The 21,569-nt window shown below is 32.9% G+C and overlaps 4 non-coding genes across 4 annotated transcripts; all 4 read right to left on the minus strand.

The window, feature by feature from the left end:
* Positions 1–5,149: 5,149 nt before the first annotated feature.
* On the minus strand, positions 5,150–9,111 carry LOC122320397. Its single transcript, XR_006245657.1, has one exon. It is a non-coding gene; the product is annotated as a large subunit ribosomal RNA (ribosomal RNA).
* A 438-nt stretch (positions 9,112–9,549) lies between these two features.
* LOC122320395 lies at positions 9,550–9,729 on the minus strand. Its single transcript, XR_006245655.1, has one exon. It is a non-coding gene; the product is annotated as a 5.8S ribosomal RNA (ribosomal RNA).
* Positions 9,730–10,328: 599 nt separating this feature from the next.
* Positions 10,329–12,325, minus strand: LOC122320382. Its single transcript, XR_006245642.1, has one exon. It is a non-coding gene; the product is annotated as a small subunit ribosomal RNA (ribosomal RNA).
* A 5,260-nt stretch (positions 12,326–17,585) lies between these two features.
* LOC122320398 lies at positions 17,586–21,547 on the minus strand. The gene has a single exon (XR_006245658.1). It is a non-coding gene; the product is annotated as a large subunit ribosomal RNA (ribosomal RNA).
* Between the last annotated feature and the right edge of the window lie 22 nt (positions 21,548–21,569).

A 21,569-nucleotide genomic window follows, 5' to 3' on the forward strand; every position in this document is an offset into this window, starting at 1 on the left:
CATATTTCATTCATATTTTCGAATAGAAATAATGCAATATAAATATTATAGATCTATTATTTTAATATTCTATTTTTTGAATTTGATTACGGCCAAAACTTGTATAGCATTCGTAATCCTTCTTTTATGTTTTGTTTTATACTTGTTTCGCCACTAATATAACAAGTTTTAGATGTTATAAGAATTATTCATTACATCATATATATAAATATACGTATGTATGTATAATTTTATAACATAATTTTTATTTAATATATATTTGCTACTATAATTTTATTATATGTACAATATTTTATTCTAAAATATCATTTTATTTCAACATACATAATTATTTATGTATCCACACATTTGCAATTTTTGTTTAATCAATATAAATATTGAATTAAATCATTTGTATTTTGATGTTAAATTTAAAATTTAACATTTTTCCATATAACTCTCGAATGATATATAATATAAAACCGAGCGCATATGAAAAATAAGTATTTATTTAATAATAATATTATTAAAAAATATTATTATTTTATTTGAACTCACTATACCGGCAAACGATATAGTGCGTCCGATTTTAAGGCAGGTACTAATTTAATATACATTATATTAGCCTGCCACCAAAAATTAACGATAATAATTGGAAACCAATTGTTATTATATATATACATATATAACCTTGGCGCACGTTTCAACGTTATTATCTTGAGTTTTAATAATATTAGTCCGCTCAGCCAAGTCTCGTATTCAAAAAGAATAAAGAAACAAATTTATACGGATAATATTATAATATATATTGTCAACATTGACTAAATCATATTATATACATAGATTTATATCAATTCTAGATGGACATCCACTGACCATCCTATAGTAGTTTTTTGCATCGATGTCTTGAAATCGGGCATTTTCAATTGGGCTTGCCACCCACCCTACAGTTATTCTCCTATAATAACTTAAGAGAATATTGAATTCAGTACTTTTTATATACATATGAATTACTTCTTCATATAATTTATATTTATGCTGATTTTCATATGTATATGGTAAATTTATTTATATTATTGACAAAATCATATGCATATCATATGTTTTGAACAATACTTGGGTCGGCAACCACTGCCTACCTATAATAGTTTTTGAACACCCTATCTAGATATCGGGTGTTTTCTGTACTAGATGAGCCCACACTGTGGCTTTCTCTTAATTTACTTAAGAGTTTATAGGTATATTTCATACTTTTTTATATACATATGATATATTTCTTAATATAATTGATATTTATGCTGATTTTCATATGTATATGGTAAATTTATTTATATTATTGACAAAATCATATGCATATCATATGTTTTGAACAATACTTGGGTCGGCAACCACTGCCTACCTATAATAGTTTTTGAACACCCTATCTAGATATCGGGTGTTTTCTGTACTAGATGAGCCCACACTGTGGCTTTCTCTTAATTTACTTAAGAGTTTATAGGTATATTTCATACTTTTTTATATACATATGATATATTTCTTAATATAATTGATATTTATGCTGATTTTCATATGTATATGGTTAATTTATTAATATTATTGACAAAATCATATGCATATCATATGTTTTGAACAATACTTGGGTCGGCAACCACTGCCTACCTATAATAGTTTTTGAACACCCTATCTAGATATCGGGTGTTTTCTGTACTAGATGAGCCCACACTGTGGCTTTCTCTTAATTTACTTAAGAGTTTATAGGTATATTTCATACTTTTTTATATACATATGATATATTTCTTAATATAATTGATATTTATGTTGATTTTCATATGTATATGGTTAATTTATTAATATTATTGACAAAATCATATGCATATCATATGTTTTGAACAATACTTGGGTCGGCAACCACTGCCTACCTATAATAGTTTTTGAACACCCTATCTAGATATCGGGTGTTTTCTGTACTAGATGAGCCCACACTGTGGCTTTCTCTTAATTTACTTAAGAGTTTATAGGTATATTTCATACTTTTTTATATACATATGATATATTTCTTAATATAATTGATATTTATGTTGATTTTCATATGTATATGGTTAATTTATTAATATTATTGACAAAATCATATGCATATCATATGTTTTGAACAATACTTGGGTCGGCAACCACTGCCTACCTATAATAGTTTTTGAACACCCTATCTAGATATCGGGTGTTTTCAGTACTAGATGAGCCCACACTGTGGCTTTTTCTCAATTTACTTAAGAGTTTATAGGTATATTTCATACTTTTTTATATACATATGTTATATTTCTTAATATAATTGATATTTATGCTGATTTTCATATGTATATGGTTAATTTATTAATATTATTGACAAAATCATATGCATATCATATGTTTTGAACAATACTTGGGTCGGCAACCACTGCCTACCTATAATAGTTTTTGAACACCCTATCTAGATATCGGGTGTTTTCAGTACTAGATGAGCCCACACTGTGGCTTTCTCTTAATTTACTTAAGAGTTTATAGGTATATTTCATACTTTTTTATATACATATGATATATTTCTTAATATAATTGATATTTATGCTGATTTTCATATGTATATGATTAATTTATTAATATTATTGACAAAATCATATGCATATCATATGTTTTAAACAATACTTGAGTCGGCAACCACTTATAGGTAGGTTTATAGGTATATTTCATACTTTTTTATATACATATGATATATATTTCTTCATATAATTGATATTCATACTGATTTTCATATGTATATGGTAAATTTATTTATATTATTGATATCATATATATATATATATATATATCGGATATCATAATTTCATATATTTTGAAGAATACTTTGATCGGCAAAACTGCCTTGCCTACCTATAATGATTTTTAATGGAAAAAAAGTGTTTAGTGTGAGCACCAGCCGCGTTGGTTTAATTTAATTTTATCCCAGTAGCAATTCTTCGGGACAGTAGGAATTTGATTAATTTATTGATGAACATTACTAATTGATTAACAAGGCATTGAACTACACTTTAAAAGTTACAGTTACTCCCGCCATTCAATTGTGTATTTTAAAAAATCTTTTGTTAGTCAGGGTGACTTATATCGTAATAATAAATTAATTACCTATTTTAATAATATTATATCATAGTATAATATTATATGAACGATTCCGCAAATAATATGTATTATTTATAGATATATTAAATATAGGTTTTTTTTTTATTCATTACCGGTCACCAATCATCTATATGGCTATACATTCATTAACTATTATTATTAATGTGACGAGACTCTTGGTTACCGTAAAGAGGTTTATATATAGTTATCTCAAACATTACTTTGTTTCTTTTACTTTGACATGATCTTATATGCGTCACTAATAATATGACGGGACATTTGGCTACCGTAAAAGTGGATTCATAGTTAATCTCAAACATTACTTTGTTTCTTTTACTTTGACATGATCTTATATGCGTCACTAATAATATGACGGAATATTTGGCTACGGTAAAAGTGGATTCATAGTTAATCTCAAACATTACTTTGTTTCTTTTACTTTGACATGATCTTATATGCGTCACTAATAATATGACGGGACATTTGGCTACCGTAAAAGTGGATTCATAGTTAATCTCAAACATTACTTTGTTTCTTTTACTTTGACATGATCTTATATGCGTCACTAATAATATGACGGAACATTTGGCTACCGTAAAAGTGGATTCATAGTTAATCTCAAACATTACTTTGTTTCTTTTACTTTGACATGATCTTATATGCGTCACTAATAATATGACGGAACATTTGGCTACGGTAAAAGTGGATTCATAGTTAATCTCAAACATTACTTTGTTTCTTTTACTTTGACATGATCTTATATGCGTCACTAATAATATGACGGGACATTTGGCTACCGTAAAAGTGGATTCATAGTTAATCTCAAACATTACTTTGTTTCTTTTACTTTGACATGATCTTATATGCGTCACTAATAATATGACGGAATATTTGGCTACGGTAAAAGTGGATTCATAGTTAATCTCAAACATTACTTTGTTTCTTTTACTTTGACATGATCTTATATGCGTCACTAATAATATGACGGGACATTTGGCTACCGTAAAAGTGGATTCATAGTTAATCTCAAACATTACTTTGTTTCTTTTACTTTGACATGATCTTATATGCGTCACTAATAATATGACGGGACATTTGGCTACCGTAAAAGTGGATTCATAGTTAATCTCAAACATTACTTTGTTTCTTTTACTTTGACATGATCTTATATGCGTCACTAATAATATGACGGAACATTTGGCTACCGTAAAAGTGGATTCATAGTTAATCTCAAACATTACTTTGTTTCTTTTACTTTGACATGATCTTATATGCGTCACTAATAATATGACGGAACATTTGGCTACCGTAAAAGTGGATTCATAGTTAATCTCAAACATTACTTTGTTTCTTTTACTTTGACATGATCTTATATGCGTCACTAATAATATGACGGAACATTTGGCTACCGTAAAAGTGGATTCATAGTTAATCTCAAACATTACTTTGTTTCTTTTACTTTGACATGATCTTTTTATTATTATTTGCGTCACATAATATGACGGAACATTTGGCTACCGTAAAAGTGGATTCATAGTTAATCTCAAACATTACTTTGTTTCTTTTACTTTGACATGATCTTATATGCGTCACTAATAATATGACGGAATATTTGGCTACCGTAAAAGTGGATTCATAGTTAATCTCAAACATTACTTTGTTTCTTTTACTTTGACATGATCTTATATGCGTCACTAATAATATGACGGGACATTTGGCTACCGTAAAAGTGGATTCATAGTTAATCTCAAACATTACTTTGTTTCTTTTACTTTGACATGATCTTATATGCGTCACTAATAATATGACGGAACATTTGGCTACCGTAAAAGTGGATTCATAGTTAATCTCAAACATTACTTTGTTTCTTTTACTTTGACATGATCTTATATGCGTCACTAATAATATGACGAGTACTTTTTGGCTACCTTTTTCTTTGGATTCCCCAAAAATCCAAAATTATAATTATCAAAATAAATTTAATAATTATAATATTCTTTCCATTTCGTTATTTTATTAAATATCGAATCATCAAGCAAAGGATAAGCTTCAGTGGATCGCAGTATGGCAGCTGCTCAACCACTTACAACACCTTGCCTGTTACAAAAGTCGTTTACAATTGATTCTAGGCTTTGTCATTGTATTAAATAATGTTTTTATATGTAACTAGCGCGGCATCAGGTGATCGAAGATCCTCCCAATTTACTATGTTACAAATTACATTGGCATCACATCCATTGTCGTTTATAAAATGAATTATAAACTTTAAATGGTTTAGAAGCCATACAATGCAAATTGCCCCTTATTTATCATTGCAGTCCAGCACGGATACGACCTTAGAGGCGTTCAGGCATAATCCAACGGACGTAGCGTCATACCACTGTTCGCTCGAACAAGTATTGTGCCATTGGTCCGTACCTGCGGTTCCTCTCGTACTACGCAGGAATGCTGTCGCAACAACGTTTTGTCATTAGTAGGGTAAAACTAACCTGTCTCACGACGGTCTAAACCCAGCTCACGTTCCCTTGCATGGGTGAACAATCCAACGCTTGGTGAATTTTGCTTCACAATGATAGGAAGAGCCGACATCGAAGGATCAAAAAGCGACGTCGCTATGAACGCTTGGCCGCCACAAGCCAGTTATCCCTATGGTAACTTTTCTGACACCTCTTGTTAAAAACTCTTTAAACCAAAAGGATCGATAGGCCGAGCTTTTGCTGTCCCTGTGTGTACTGAACACCGAGATCAAGTCAGCATTTGCCCTTTTGCTCTATGTGTGGTTTCTGTCCGCACTGAGCTGGCCTTGGGACACCTCCGTTATTATTTGAGAGATGTACCGCCCCAGTCAAACTCCCTACCTGGCAATGTCCTTGAATTGGATCATACCTGAGTAATTGGAGTTATACCAAATTTTCAAATCAAAAATACATAAATGCATCGTTTTATTAAAGAATTTGTTTGCGATTATATAACAAACTCGTGATACTTTGATCAAGAAGCTTGCATCAAAACCCAATACCATAAGATATAATAAATATATCCGTATAATGGCTAGGAAATGATACACGTTCCATTTAATCAAGTAAGTAAGGAAACAATAAGAGTAGTGGTATTTCATTGGCGATATCAAACCGAAGCCTAATATCTCCCACTTATTCTACACCTCTTATGTCTCCTTACACTGCCAGATTAGAGTCAAGCTCAAAAGGGTCTTCTTTCCCCGCTAATTATTCCAAGCCCGTTCCCTTGGCTGTGGTTTCGCTAGATAGTAGATAGGGACAGTAGGAATCTCGTTAATCCATTCATGCGCGTCACTAATTAGATGACGAGGCATTTGGCTACCTTAAGAGAGTCATAGTTACTCCCGCCGTTGACCCGCGCTTACTTGAATTTCTTCACTTTGACATTCAGAGCACTGGGCAGAAATCACATTGTGTCAACACCCGCTAGGGCCATCACAATGCTTTGTTTTAATTAGACAGTCGGATTCCCCAAGTCCGTGCCAGTTCTGAATTGATTGTTAATTGATAATCGTTATAATTAATAAGAACTAATCGGTTTGAGCCAATTAGTATTCTTAAAAATTTTAGCAAGAAAGTTCCACAATTGGCTACGTAACTAAACTATCCGGGGAACAAGTAACCACCATAAATGATAGACACTCTATTTACCCAGAACGAGCACATAAACCATGTTATTGTTTCCCAATCAAGCCCGACTATCTCAATCTTCAGAGCCAATCCTTATCCCGAAGTTACGGATCTAATTTGCCGACTTCCCTTACCTACATTATTCTATCGACTAGAGACTCTTCACCTTGGAGACCAGCTGCGGATATTGGTACGGCCTGTTGAGAAGTTTGCGTGTCCCCACCATAAATTTTCAAGGTCCGAGGAGAAAATATCGACACAACAGTATATGTCATGCTCTTCTAGCCCATCTACCATATCTCTCTGCGAAAGACTTCCATGGTAGTACGGCTATAAAACAGAAAAGAAAACTCTTCCGATATCTCTCGACGGCTTCTTTATGGTCGTTCCTGTTGCCAGGATGAGCACGAGGCCCATATTTAATAACAAACGGATACTCAACAGGTTACGGAATTGGAACCGTATTCCCTTTCGTTCAAAATTATTCAAGTATATTATTTTTGGCTTGTATATATATTTATTTAGTCATTAGTTTTTTACTTGAAAATTTTCGGCTTTCGCCTTGAACTTAGGACCGACTAACTCGTGATCAACCACTGTTCACACGAAACCCTTCTCCACTTCAGTCCTCCAAGGTCTCATTCGATTATTTGCTACTACCACCAAGATCTGTACCAATGGCAGCTCCATGCAGGCTTACGCCAAACACTTCTACGCATACCATTGTACCTTCCTACTCACTAAAGTTTCAAAATTTATATTACAAGTAATATAAATCATCTACTTTAGCGGTAATGTATAGGTATACAACTTAAGCGCCATCCATTTTAAGGGCTAGTTGCTTCGGCAGGTGAGTTGTTACACACTCCTTAGCGGATTTCGACTTCCATGATCACCGTCCTGCTGTTTTAAGCAACCAACGCCTTTCATGGTATCTGCATGAGTTGTTAATTTGGGCACCGTAACATTACGTTTGGTTCATCCCACAGCGCCAGTTCTGCTTACCAAAAGTGGCCCACTGGGCACATTATATCATAACCTTAAACTTCATATCAAGAAAGTTAAGGTTCTTACCCATTTAAAGTTTGAGAATAGGTTAAGATCGTTTCGACCCTAAGGCCTCTAATCATTCGCTTTACCAGATAAGATTATTTTATATAATATTAAAATGCACCAGCTATCCTGAGGGAAACTTCGGAAGGAACCAGCTACTAGATGGTTCGATTGGTCTTTCGCCCCTATACTCAATTCTGACAATCGATTTGCACGTCAGAACTGTTTCGGTCTTCCATCAGGGTTTCCCCTGACTTCAACCTGATCAAGTATAGTTCACCATCTTTCGGGTCACAGCATATATGCTCAAGGTACGTTCCAGTTAGAGGCATAAATAATATAAATATCATTATACATAACTATATAGAACGCCCCGGGATTGTGTTAATTAACTATAAATAGTTAAAAAACTAATCCCATTATTAGTCAAGTTAATTACGCTATTAGGTTTATATCCCAATAACTTGCACATATGTTAGACTCCTTGGTCCGTGTTTCAAGACGGGTCCCGAAGGTATCCTGAATCTTTCGCATTGTTAATCATACAAGTGCATATAATAAACACAAAAATCATTGATAATTATGCCATTATATAATTCCGAAAAATTAACGCACTGTAATCATATAAATCTATCAGCACTTTATCAAATTAATGACATTTATTTTGTGTTAAAACGCAAGCATTTTAATTTAAATAAACTATAAGCCATATTTTATGATAAATTTTGTATGCTAATAGATTACAATGTCCTTATATGGAAAAAATGCACACTATTATCATAATATTGTTTAAATATTACAATTTTAATGATGAATTTTCCATAATGGATATTCAGGTTCATCGGGCTTAACCTCTAAGCAGTTTCACGTACTATTTAACTCTCTATTCAGAGTTCTTTTCAACTTTCCCTCACGGTACTTGTTTACTATCGGTCTCATGGTTATATTTAGTTTTAGATGGAGTTTACCACCCACTTAGTGCTGCACTATCAAGCAACACGACTCTTTGGAAACATCATCTAGTAATCATTAACGTTATACGGGCCTGGCACCCTCTATGGGTAAATGGCCTCATTTAAGAAGGACTTAAATCGTTAATTTCTCATACTAGAATATTGACGCTCCATACACTGCATCTCACATTTGCCATATAGACAAAGTGACTTAGTGCTGAACTGATTTCTTTTCGCTCGCCGCTACTAAGAAAATCCTAGTTAGTTTCTTTTCCTCCCCTAATTAATATGCTTAAATTCAGGGGGTAGTCCCATATGAGTTGAGGTTGTATATAACATTTTTTTTTTCAATATATTCTTTACATTTATATAATGGAGAAACATTTAATGAATTCGTATAAAAATTTTTTTCGTTAATTAGTTTTAATTTAGTTATGAGTTTTAAACGAATTTAACGAAGAACAATAACATTTACAAAAGATTTCAATTTTACTAAATCATTAATAAGAGACAATTCTAGATGAAAAATATTTCAAACATTTTTTATGCTAGACATTCCTCAGTATTATATGATTGAAAATGAAAATATTTTTCTTCGTTTTTCACAATCAAATTATTTATAATGTGAGATAATGTTTTCCATAGATATTTTAATATTATGAATAAAAATAATAATTATATTTAATTAAAATTTTTATCCAATAATATACCATATGCTTAGAAATTTGATTACCAAATTTCTAAACAACTTAATTAGCATAGTCTTACAACCCTCAACCATATGTAGTCCAAGCAGCACTAAAAAATTAATTAAAGTACCATAACAGCATGGACTGCGATATGCGTTCAAAATGTCGATGTTCATGTGTCCTGCAGTTCACACGATGACGCACAGTTTGCTGCGTTCTTCATCGACCCATGAGCCGAGTGATCCACCGCTTAGAGTTTTTATATTTATTATTTCAATTTGTCAAATATGAATTTATTGAAAGAAATTAAAAATACACCATTTTACTGGCATATATCAATTCCTTCAATAAATCTTTTTTTTATACCTAAAACGAAATGCTGCGAAATGTCTTAGTTTTATATAAACAATATTATACCATTTATTACTTGGATAATTTACAATTTCATATAATTTTAATGTGATATAATATTGCGTTTTTTATATAAAACATTAACCTGAAGTAAACCAGGTACAACATTCAACATTTTAGGTTGTTGCATTAGCCAATGTATGCCCATAACTATGATGAACAATACATATTCGCAACGCGTGTATATTATGGTCCATATACACGCAAGTTTCATATTATAATATATAAACATAAATTTGTGAATATATTATAATACAATTTAATTTGCTTGATTATTATTCTTGTTTGCTTGATTTTATTTATAAAAAAATTTAATCCAAATTTTCATTGAACTTCTTTTTTTATAAATATATAATTGTTTGGCAATTTTATCTTGTTATATTATAAAAATATATTTTATAATTAAAACAAGTTATTGTTGTTTACGGTAAAGATATTATATACAATAATGATCCTTCCGCAGGTTCACCTACGGAAACCTTGTTACGACTTTTACTTCCTCTAAATAATCAAGTTCGGTCAACTTTTGCGAAACAACCGTAACACGCAAGGCGTCACAGTGATCACGTCCGGAGACCTCACTAAATAATTCAATCGGTAGTAGCGACGGGCGGTGTGTACAAAGGGCAGGGACGTAATCAATGCGAGTTAATGACTCACACTTACTGGGAATTCCAAGTTCATGTGAACAGTTTCAGTTCACAATCCCAAGCATGAAAGTGGTTCAGCGGTTTACCCGGACCTCTCGGTCTAGGAAATACACGTTGATACTTTCATTGTAGCGCGCGTGCAGCCCAGGACATCTAAGGGCATCACAGACCTGTTATTGCTCAATCTCATTATTGCTAGACGCAATTTGTCCATTTAAGAAGCTAGTGTCCTTATAATGGGACAAACCAACAGGTACGGCTCCACTTACATAAACACATTCAAACACAATAAACATTTTACTGCCCACCATGAATGAAGGCTATATAAGCTTCAACACCATAATCCTGAAGATATCTATTTAATATATTTGAGTCTCGTTCGTTATCGGAATTAACCAGACAAATCACTCCACGAACTAAGAACGGCCATGCACCACCACCCATAGATTCGAGAAAGAGCTATCAATCTGTCTTACACACTTATGTTCGGACCTGGTAAGTTTTCCCGTGTTGAGTCAAATTAAGCCGCAGGCTCCACTCCTGGTGGTGCCCTTCCGTCAATTCCTTTAAGTTTCAGCTTTGCAACCATACTTCCCCCGGAGCCCAAAAGCTTTGGTTTCCCGGGAAGCGACTGAGAGAGCCATAAAAGTAGCTACACCCAATTGCTAGCTGGCATCGTTTATGGTTAGAACTAGGGCGGTATCTGATCGCCTTCGAACCTCTAACTTTCGTTCTTGATTAATGAAAACATCTTTGGCAAATGCTTTCGCTTAAGTTAGTCTTACGACGGTCCAAGAATTTCACCTCTCGCGTCGTAATACTAATGCCCCCAAACTGCTTCTATTAATCATTACCTCTTGATCTGAAAACCAATGAAAGCAGAACAGAGGTCTTATTTCATTATCCCATGCACAGAATATTCAGGCATTTGAAGCCTGCTTTAAGCACTCTAATTTGTTCAAAGTAATTGTACCGGCCCACAATAACACTCGTTTAAGAGCACTAATGCAGGTTTTTAAATAGGAGGAACATATGAAAAAATACAAGTACTTAATCACATATAAGAACTCCACCGGTAATACGCTTACATACATAAAGGTATAGTACTAACCACAAATGTAAGTTGTACTACCCGTATGAAGCACAAGTTCAACTACGAACGTTTTAACCGCAACAACTTTAATATACGCTATTGGAGCTGGAATTACCGCGGCTGCTGGCACCAGACTTGCCCTCCAATTGGTCCTTGTTAAAGGATTTAAAGTGTACTCATTCCAATTACAGGGCCTCGGATATGAGTCCTGTATTGTTATTTTTCGTCACTACCTCCCCGAGCTGGGAGTGGGTAATTTACGCGCCTGCTGCCTTCCTTAGATGTGGTAGCCGTTTCTCAGGCTCCCTCTCCGGAATCGAACCCTGATTCCCCGTTACCCGTTGCAACCATGGTAGTCCTAGATACTACCATCAAAAGTTGATAGGGCAGACATTTGAAAGATCTGTCGTCGGTACATGACCATACGATCTGCATGTTATCTAGAGTTCAACCAATATAACGATCTTGCGATCGCTTGGTTTTAGCCTAATAAAAGCACATGTCCCATAAAGGTTCATGTTTTAATTGCATGTATTAGCTCTAGAATTACCACAGTTATCCAAGTAACTGTTAACGATCTAAGGAACCATAACTGATATAATGAGCCTTTTGCGGTTTCACTTTTAATTCGTGTGTACTTAGACATGCATGGCTTAATCTTTGAGACAAGCATATAACTACTGGCAGGATCAACCAGAATAATGTTTTTCTTTACATATTTCATTCATATTTTCGAATAGAAATAATGCAATATAAATATTATAGATCTATTATTTTAATATTCTATTTTTTGAATTTGATTACGGCCAAAACTTGTATAGCATTCGTAATCCTTCTTTTATGTTTTGTTTTATACTTGTTTCGCCACTAATATAACAAGTTTTAGATGTTATAAGAATTATTCATTACATCATATATATAAATATACGTATGTATGTATAATTTTATAACATAATTTTTATTTAATATATATTTGCTACTATAATTTTATTATATGTACAATATTTTATTCTAAAATATCATTTTATTTCAACATACATAATTATTTATGTATCCACACATTTGCAATTTTTGTTTAATCAATATAAATATTGAATTAAATCATTTGTATTTTGATGTTAAATTTAAAATTTAACATTTTTCCATATAACTCTCGAATGATATATAATATAAAACCGAGCGCATATGAAAAATAAGTATTTATTTAATAATAATATTATTAAAAAATATTATTATTTTATTTGAACTCACTATACCGGCAAACGATATAGTGCGTCCGATTTTAAGGCAGGTACTAATTTAATATACATTATATTAGCCTGCCACCAAAAATTAACGATAATAATTGGAAACCAATTGTTATTATATATATACATATATAACCTTGGCGCACGTTTCAACGTTATTATCTTGAGTTTTAATAATATTAGTCCGCTCAGCCAAGTCTCGTATTCAAAAAGAATAAAGAAACAAATTTATACGGATAATATTATAATATATATTGTCAACATTGACTAAATCATATTATATACATAGATTTATATCAATTCTAGATGGACATCCACTGACCATCCTATAGTAGTTTTTTGCATCGATGTCTTGAAATCGGGCATTTTCAATTGGGCTTGCCACCCACCCTACAGTTATTCTCCTATAATAACTTAAGAGAATATTGAATTCAGTACTTTTTATATACATATGAATTACTTCTTCATATAATTTATATTTATGCTGATTTTCATATGTATATGGTAAATTTATTTATATTATTGACAAAATCATATGCATATCATATGTTTTGAACAATACTTGGGTCGGCAACCACTGCCTACCTATAATAGTTTTTGAACACCCTATCTAGATATCGGGTGTTTTCTGTACTAGATGAGCCCACACTGTGGCTTTCTCTTAATTTACTTAAGAGTTTATAGGTATATTTCATACTTTTTTATATACATATGATATATTTCTTAATATAATTGATATTTATGCTGATTTTCATATGTATATGGTAAATTTATTTATATTATTGACAAAATCATATGCATATCATATGTTTTGAACAATACTTGGGTCGGCAACCACTGCCTACCTATAATAGTTTTTGAACACCCTATCTAGATATCGGGTGTTTTCTGTACTAGATGAGCCCACACTGTGGCTTTCTCTTAATTTACTTAAGAGTTTATAGGTATATTTCATACTTTTTTATATACATATGATATATTTCTTAATATAATTGATATTTATGCTGATTTTCATATGTATATGGTTAATTTATTAATATTATTGACAAAATCATATGCATATCATATGTTTTGAACAATACTTGGGTCGGCAACCACTGCCTACCTATAATAGTTTTTGAACACCCTATCTAGATATCGGGTGTTTTCTGTACTAGATGAGCCCACACTGTGGCTTTCTCTTAATTTACTTAAGAGTTTATAGGTATATTTCATACTTTTTTATATACATATGATATATTTCTTAATATAATTGATATTTATGTTGATTTTCATATGTATATGGTTAATTTATTAATATTATTGACAAAATCATATGCATATCATATGTTTTGAACAATACTTGGGTCGGCAACCACTGCCTACCTATAATAGTTTTTGAACACCCTATCTAGATATCGGGTGTTTTCTGTACTAGATGAGCCCACACTGTGGCTTTCTCTTAATTTACTTAAGAGTTTATAGGTATATTTCATACTTTTTTATATACATATGATATATTTCTTAATATAATTGATATTTATGTTGATTTTCATATGTATATGGTTAATTTATTAATATTATTGACAAAATCATATGCATATCATATGTTTTGAACAATACTTGGGTCGGCAACCACTGCCTACCTATAATAGTTTTTGAACACCCTATCTAGATATCGGGTGTTTTCAGTACTAGATGAGCCCACACTGTGGCTTTTTCTCAATTTACTTAAGAGTTTATAGGTATATTTCATACACTTTTTTATATACATATGTTATATTTCTTAATATAATTGATATTTATGCTGATTTTCATATGTATATGGTTAATTTATTAATATTATTGACAAAATCATATGCATATCATATGTTTTGAACAATACTTGGGTCGGCAACCACTGCCTACCTATAATAGTTTTTGAACACCCTATCTAGATATCGGGTGTTTTCAGTACTAGATGAGCCCACACTGTGGCTTTCTCTTAATTTACTTAAGAGTTTATAGGTATATTTCATACTTTTTTATATACATATGATATATTTCTTAATATAATTGATATTTATGCTGATTTTCATATGTATATGATTAATTTATTAATATTATTGACAAAATCATATGCATATCATATGTTTTAAACAATACTTGAGTCGGCAACCACTTATAGGTAGGTTTATAGGTATATTTCATACTTTTTTATATACATATGATATATATTTCTTCATATAATTGATATTCATACTGATTTTCATATGTATATGGTAAATTTATTTATATTATTGATATCATATATATATATATATATATATCGGATATCATAATTTCATATATTTTGAAGAATACTTTGATCGGCAAAACTGCCTTGCCTACCTATAATGATTTTTAATGGAAAAAAAGTGTTTAGTGTGAGCACCAGCCGCGTTGGTTTAATTTAATTTTATCCCAGTAGCAATTCTTCGGGACAGTAGGAATTTGATTAATTTATTGATGAACATTACTAATTGATTAACAAGGCATTGAACTACACTTTAAAAGTTACAGTTACTCCCGCCATTCAATTGTGTATTTTAAAAAATCTTTTGTTAGTCAGGGTGACTTATATCGTAATAATAAATTAATTACCTATTTTAATAATATTATATCATAGTATAATATTATATGAACGATTCCGCAAATAATATGTATTATTTATAGATATATTAAATATAGGTTTTTTTTTTATTCATTACCGGTCACCAATCATCTATATGGCTATACATTCATTAACTATTATTATTAATGTGACGAGACTCTTGGTTACCGTAAAGAGGTTTATATATAGTTATCTCAAACATTACTTTGTTTCTTTTACTTTGACATGATCTTATATGCGTCACTAATAATATGACGGGACATTTGGCTACCGTAAAAGTGGATTCATAGTTAATCTCAAACATTACTTTGTTTCTTTTACTTTGACATGATCTTATATGCGTCACTAATAATATGACGGAATATTTGGCTACGGTAAAAGTGGATTCATAGTTAATCTCAAACATTACTTTGTTTCTTTTACTTTGACATGATCTTATATGCGTCACTAATAATATGACGGGACATTTGGCTACCGTAAAAGTGGATTCATAGTTAATCTCAAACATTACTTTGTTTCTTTTACTTTGACATGATCTTATATGCGTCACTAATAATATGACGGAACATTTGGCTACCGTAAAAGTGGATTCATAGTTAATCTCAAACATTACTTTGTTTCTTTTACTTTGACATGATCTTATATGCGTCACTAATAATATGACGGAACATTTGGCTACGGTAAAAGTGGATTCATAGTTAATCTCAAACATTACTTTGTTTCTTTTACTTTGACATGATCTTATATGCGTCACTAATAATATGACGGGACATTTGGCTACCGTAAAAGTGGATTCATAGTTAATCTCAAACATTACTTTGTTTCTTTTACTTTGACATGATCTTATATGCGTCACTAATAATATGACGGAATATTTGGCTACGGTAAAAGTGGATTCATAGTTAATCTCAAACATTACTTTGTTTCTTTTACTTTGACATGATCTTATATGCGTCACTAATAATATGACGGGACATTTGGCTACCGTAAAAGTGGATTCATAGTTAATCTCAAACATTACTTTGTTTCTTTTACTTTGACATGATCTTATATGCGTCACTAATAATATGACGGGACATTTGGCTACCGTAAAAGTGGATTCATAGTTAATCTCAAACATTACTTTGTTTCTTTTACTTTGACATGATCTTATATGCGTCACTAATAATATGACGGAACATTTGGCTACCGTAAAAGTGGATTCATAGTTAATCTCAAACATTACTTTGTTTCTTTTACTTTGACATGATCTTATATGCGTCACTAATAATATGACGGAACATTTGGCTACCGTAAAAGTGGATTCATAGTTAATCTCAAACATTACTTTGTTTCTTTTACTTTGACATGATCTTATATGCGTCACTAATAATATGACGGAACATTTGGCTACCGTAAAAGTGGATTCATAGTTAATCTCAAACATTACTTTGTTTCTTTTACTTTGACATGATCTTATATGCGTCACTAATAATATGACGGAACATTTGGCTACCGTAAAAGTGGATTCATAGTTAATCTCAAACATTACTTTGTTTCTTTTACTTTGACATGATCTTATATGCGTCACTAATAATATGACGGAATATTTGGCTACGGTAAAAGTGGATTCATAGTTAATCTCAAACATTACTTTGTTTCTTTTACTTTGACATGATCTTATATGCGTCACTAATAATATGACGGGACATTTGGCTACCGTAAAAGTGGATTCATAGTTAATCTCAAACATTACTTTGTTTCTTTTACTTTGACATGATCTTATATGCGTCACTAATAATATGACGGAACATTTGGCTACCGTAAAAGTGGATTCATAGTTAATCTCAAACATTACTTTGTTTCTTTTACTTTGACATGATCTTATATGCGTCACTAATAATATGACGGAACATTTGGCTACCGTAAAAGTGGATTCATAGTTAATCTCAAACATTACTTTGTTTCTTTTACTTTGACATGATCTTATATGCGTCACTAATAATATGACGAGTACTTTTTGGCTACCTTTTTCTTTGGATTCCCCAAAAATCCAAAATTATAATTATCAAAATAAATTTAATAATTATAATATTCTTTCCATTTCGTTATTTTATTAAATATCGAATCATCAAGCAAAGGATAAGCTTCAGTGGATCGCAGTATGGCAGCTGCTCAACCACTTACAACACCTTGCCTGTTACAAAAGTCGTTTACAATTGATTCTAGGCTTTGTCATTGTATTAAATAATGTTTTTATATGTAACTAGCGCGGCATCAGGTGATCGAAGATCCTCCCAATTTACTATGTTACAAATTACATTGGCATCACATCCATTGTCGTTTATAAAATGAATTATAAACTTTAAATGGTTTAGAAGCCATACAATGCAAATTGCCCCTTATTTATCATTGCAGTCCAGCACGGATACGACCTTAGAGGCGTTCAGGCATAATCCAACGGACGTAGCGTCATACCACTGTTCGCTCGAACAAGTATTGTGCCATTGGTCCGTACCTGCGGTTCCTCTCGTACTACGCAGGAATGCTGTCGCAACAACGTTTTGTCATTAGTAGGGTAAAACTAACCTGTCTCACGACGGTCTAAACCCAGCTCACGTTCCCTTGCATGGGTGAACAATCCAACGCTTGGTGAATTTTGCTTCACAATGATAGGAAGAGCCGACATCGAAGGATCAAAAAGCGACGTCGCTATGAACGCTTGGCCGCCACAAGCCAGTTATCCCTATGGTAACTTTTCTGACACCTCTTGTTAAAAACTCTTTAAACCAAAAGGATCGATAGGCCGAGCTTTTGCTGTCCCTGTGTGTACTGAACACCGAGATCAAGTCAGCATTTGCCCTTTTGCTCTATGTGTGGTTTCTGTCCGCACTGAGCTGGCCTTGGGACACCTCCGTTATTATTTGAGAGATGTACCGCCCCAGTCAAACTCCCTACCTGGCAATGTCCTTGAATTGGATCATACCTGAGTAATTGGAGTTATACCAAATTTTCAAATCAAAAATACATAAATGCATCGTTTTATTAAAGAATTTGTTTGCGATTATATAACAAACTCGTGATACTTTGATCAAGAAGCTTGCATCAAAACCCAATACCATAAGATATAATAAATATATCCGTATAATGGCTAGGAAATGATACACGTTCCATTTAATCAAGTAAGTAAGGAAACAATAAGAGTAGTGGTATTTCATTGGCGATATCAAACCGAAGCCTAATATCTCCCACTTATTCTACACCTCTTATGTCTCCTTACACTGCCAGATTAGAGTCAAGCTCAAAAGGGTCTTCTTTCCCCGCTAATTATTCCAAGCCCGTTCCCTTGGCTGTGGTTTCGCTAGATAGTAGATAGGGACAGTAGGAATCTCGTTAATCCATTCATGCGCGTCACTAATTAGATGACGAGGCATTTGGCTACCTTAAGAGAGTCATAGTTACTCCCGCCGTTGACCCGCGCTTACTTGAATTTCTTCACTTTGACATTCAGAGCACTGGGCAGAAATCACATTGTGTCAACACCCGCTAGGGCCATCACAATGCTTTGTTTTAATTAGACAGTCGGATTCCCCAAGTCCGTGCCAGTTCTGAATTGATTGTTAATTGATAATCGTTATAATTAATAAGAACTAATCGGTTTGAGCCAATTAGTATTCTTAAAAATTTTAGCAAGAAAGTTCCACAATTGGCTACGTAACTAAACTATCCGGGGAACAAGTAACCACCATAAATGATAGACACTCTATTTACCCAGAACGAGCACATAAACCATGTTATTGTTTCCCAATCAAGCCCGACTATCTCAATCTTCAGAGCCAATCCTTATCCCGAAGTTACGGATCTAATTTGCCGACTTCCCTTACCTACATTATTCTATCGACTAGAGACTCTTCACCTTGGAGACCAGCTGCGGATATTGGTACGGCCTGTTGAGAAGTTTGCGTGTCCCCACCATAAATTTTCAAGGTCCGAGGAGAAAATATCGACACAACAGTATATGTCATGCTCTTCTAGCCCATCTACCATATCTCTCTGCGAAAGACTTCCATGGTAGTACGGCTATAAAACAGAAAAGAAAACTCTTCCGATATCTCTCGACGGCTTCTTTATGGTCGTTCCTGTTGCCAGGATGAGCACGAGGCCCATATTTAATAACAAACGGATACTCAACAGGTTACGGAATTGGAACCGTATTCCCTTTCGTTCAAAATTATTCAAGTATATTATTTTTGGCTTGTATATATATTTATTTAGTCATTAGTTTTTTACTTGAAAATTTTCGGCTTTCGCCTTGAACTTAGGACCGACTAACTCGTGATCAACCACTGTTCACACGAAACCCTTCTCCACTTCAGTCCTCCAAGGTCTCATTCGATTATTTGCTACTACCACCAAGATCTGTACCAATGGCAGCTCCATGCAGGCTTACGCCAAACACTTCTACGCATACCATTGTACCTTCCTACTCACTAAAGTTTCAAAATTTATATTACAAGTAATATAAATCATCTACTTTAGCGGTAATGTATAGGTATACAACTTAAGCGCCATCCATTTTAAGGGCTAGTTGCTTCGGCAGGTGAGTTGTTACACACTCCTTAGCGGATTTCGACTTCCATGATCACCGTCCTGCTGTTTTAAGCAACCAACGCCTTTCATGGTATCTGCATGAGTTGTTAATTTGGGCACCGTAACATTACGTTTGGTTCATCCCACAGCGCCAGTTCTGCTTACCAAAAGTGGCCCACTGGGCACATTATATCATAACCTTAAACTTCATATCAAGAAAGTTAAGGTTCTTACCCATTTAAAGTTTGAGAATAGGTTAAGATCGTTTCGACCCTAAGGCCTCTAATCATTCGCTTTACCAGATAAGATTATTTTATATAATATTAAAATGCACCAGCTATCCTGAGGGAAACTTCGGAAGGAACCAGCTACTAGATGGTTCGATTGGTCTTTCGCCCCTATACTCAATTCTGACAATCGATTTGCACGTCAGAACTGTTTCGGTCTTCCATCAGGGTTTCCCCTGACTTCAACCTGATCAAGTATAGTTCACCATCTTTCGGGTCACAGCATATATGCTCAAGGTACGTTCCAGTTAGAGGCATAAATAATATAAATATCATTATACATAACTATATAGAACGCCCCGGGATTGTGTTAATTAACTATAAATAGTTAAAAAACTAATCCCATTATTAGTCAAGTTAATTACGCTATTAGGTTTATATCCCAATAACTTGCACATATGTTAGACTCCTTGGTCCGTGTTTCAAGACGGGTCCCGAAGGTATCCTGAATCTTTCGCATTGTTAATCATACAAGTGCATATAATAAACACAAAAATCATTGATAATTATGCCATTATATAATTCCGAAAAATTAACGCACTGTAATCATATAAATCTATCAGCACTTTATCAAATTAATGACATTTATTTTGTGTTAAAACGCAAGCATTTTAATTTAAATAAACTATAAGCCATATTTTATGATAAATTTTGTATGCTAATAGATTACAATGTCCTTATATGGAAAAAATGCACACTATTATCATAATATTGTTTAAATATTACAATTTTAATGATGAATTTTCCATAATGGATATTCAGGTTCATCGGGCTTAACCTCTAAGCAGTTTCACGTACTATTTAACTCTCTATTCAGAGTTCTTTTCAACTTTCCCTCACGGTACTTGTTTACTATCGGTCTCATGGTTATATTTAGTTTTAGATGGAGTTTACCACCCACTTAGTGCTGCACTATCAAGCAACACGACTCTTTGGAAACATCATCTAGTAATCATTAACGTTATACGGGCCTGGCACCCTCTATGGGTAAATGGCCTCATTTAAGAAGGACTTAAATCGTTAATTTCTCATACTAGAATATTGACGCTCCATACACTGCATCTCACATTTGCCATATAGACAAAGTGACTTAGTGCTGAACTGATTTCTTTTCGCTCGCCGCTACTAAGAAAATCCTAGTTAGTTTCTTTTCCTCCCCTAATTAATATGCTTAAATTCAGGGGGTAGTCCCATATGAGTTGAGGTTGTATATAACATTTTTTTTTTCAA

Source organism: Drosophila ficusphila, unplaced genomic scaffold (assembly GCF_018152265.1).
Source record: "Drosophila ficusphila isolate 14025-0441.05 unplaced genomic scaffold, ASM1815226v1 contig_498, whole genome shotgun sequence".
Classification (NCBI taxonomy): domain Eukaryota; kingdom Metazoa; phylum Arthropoda; class Insecta; order Diptera; family Drosophilidae; genus Drosophila; species Drosophila ficusphila.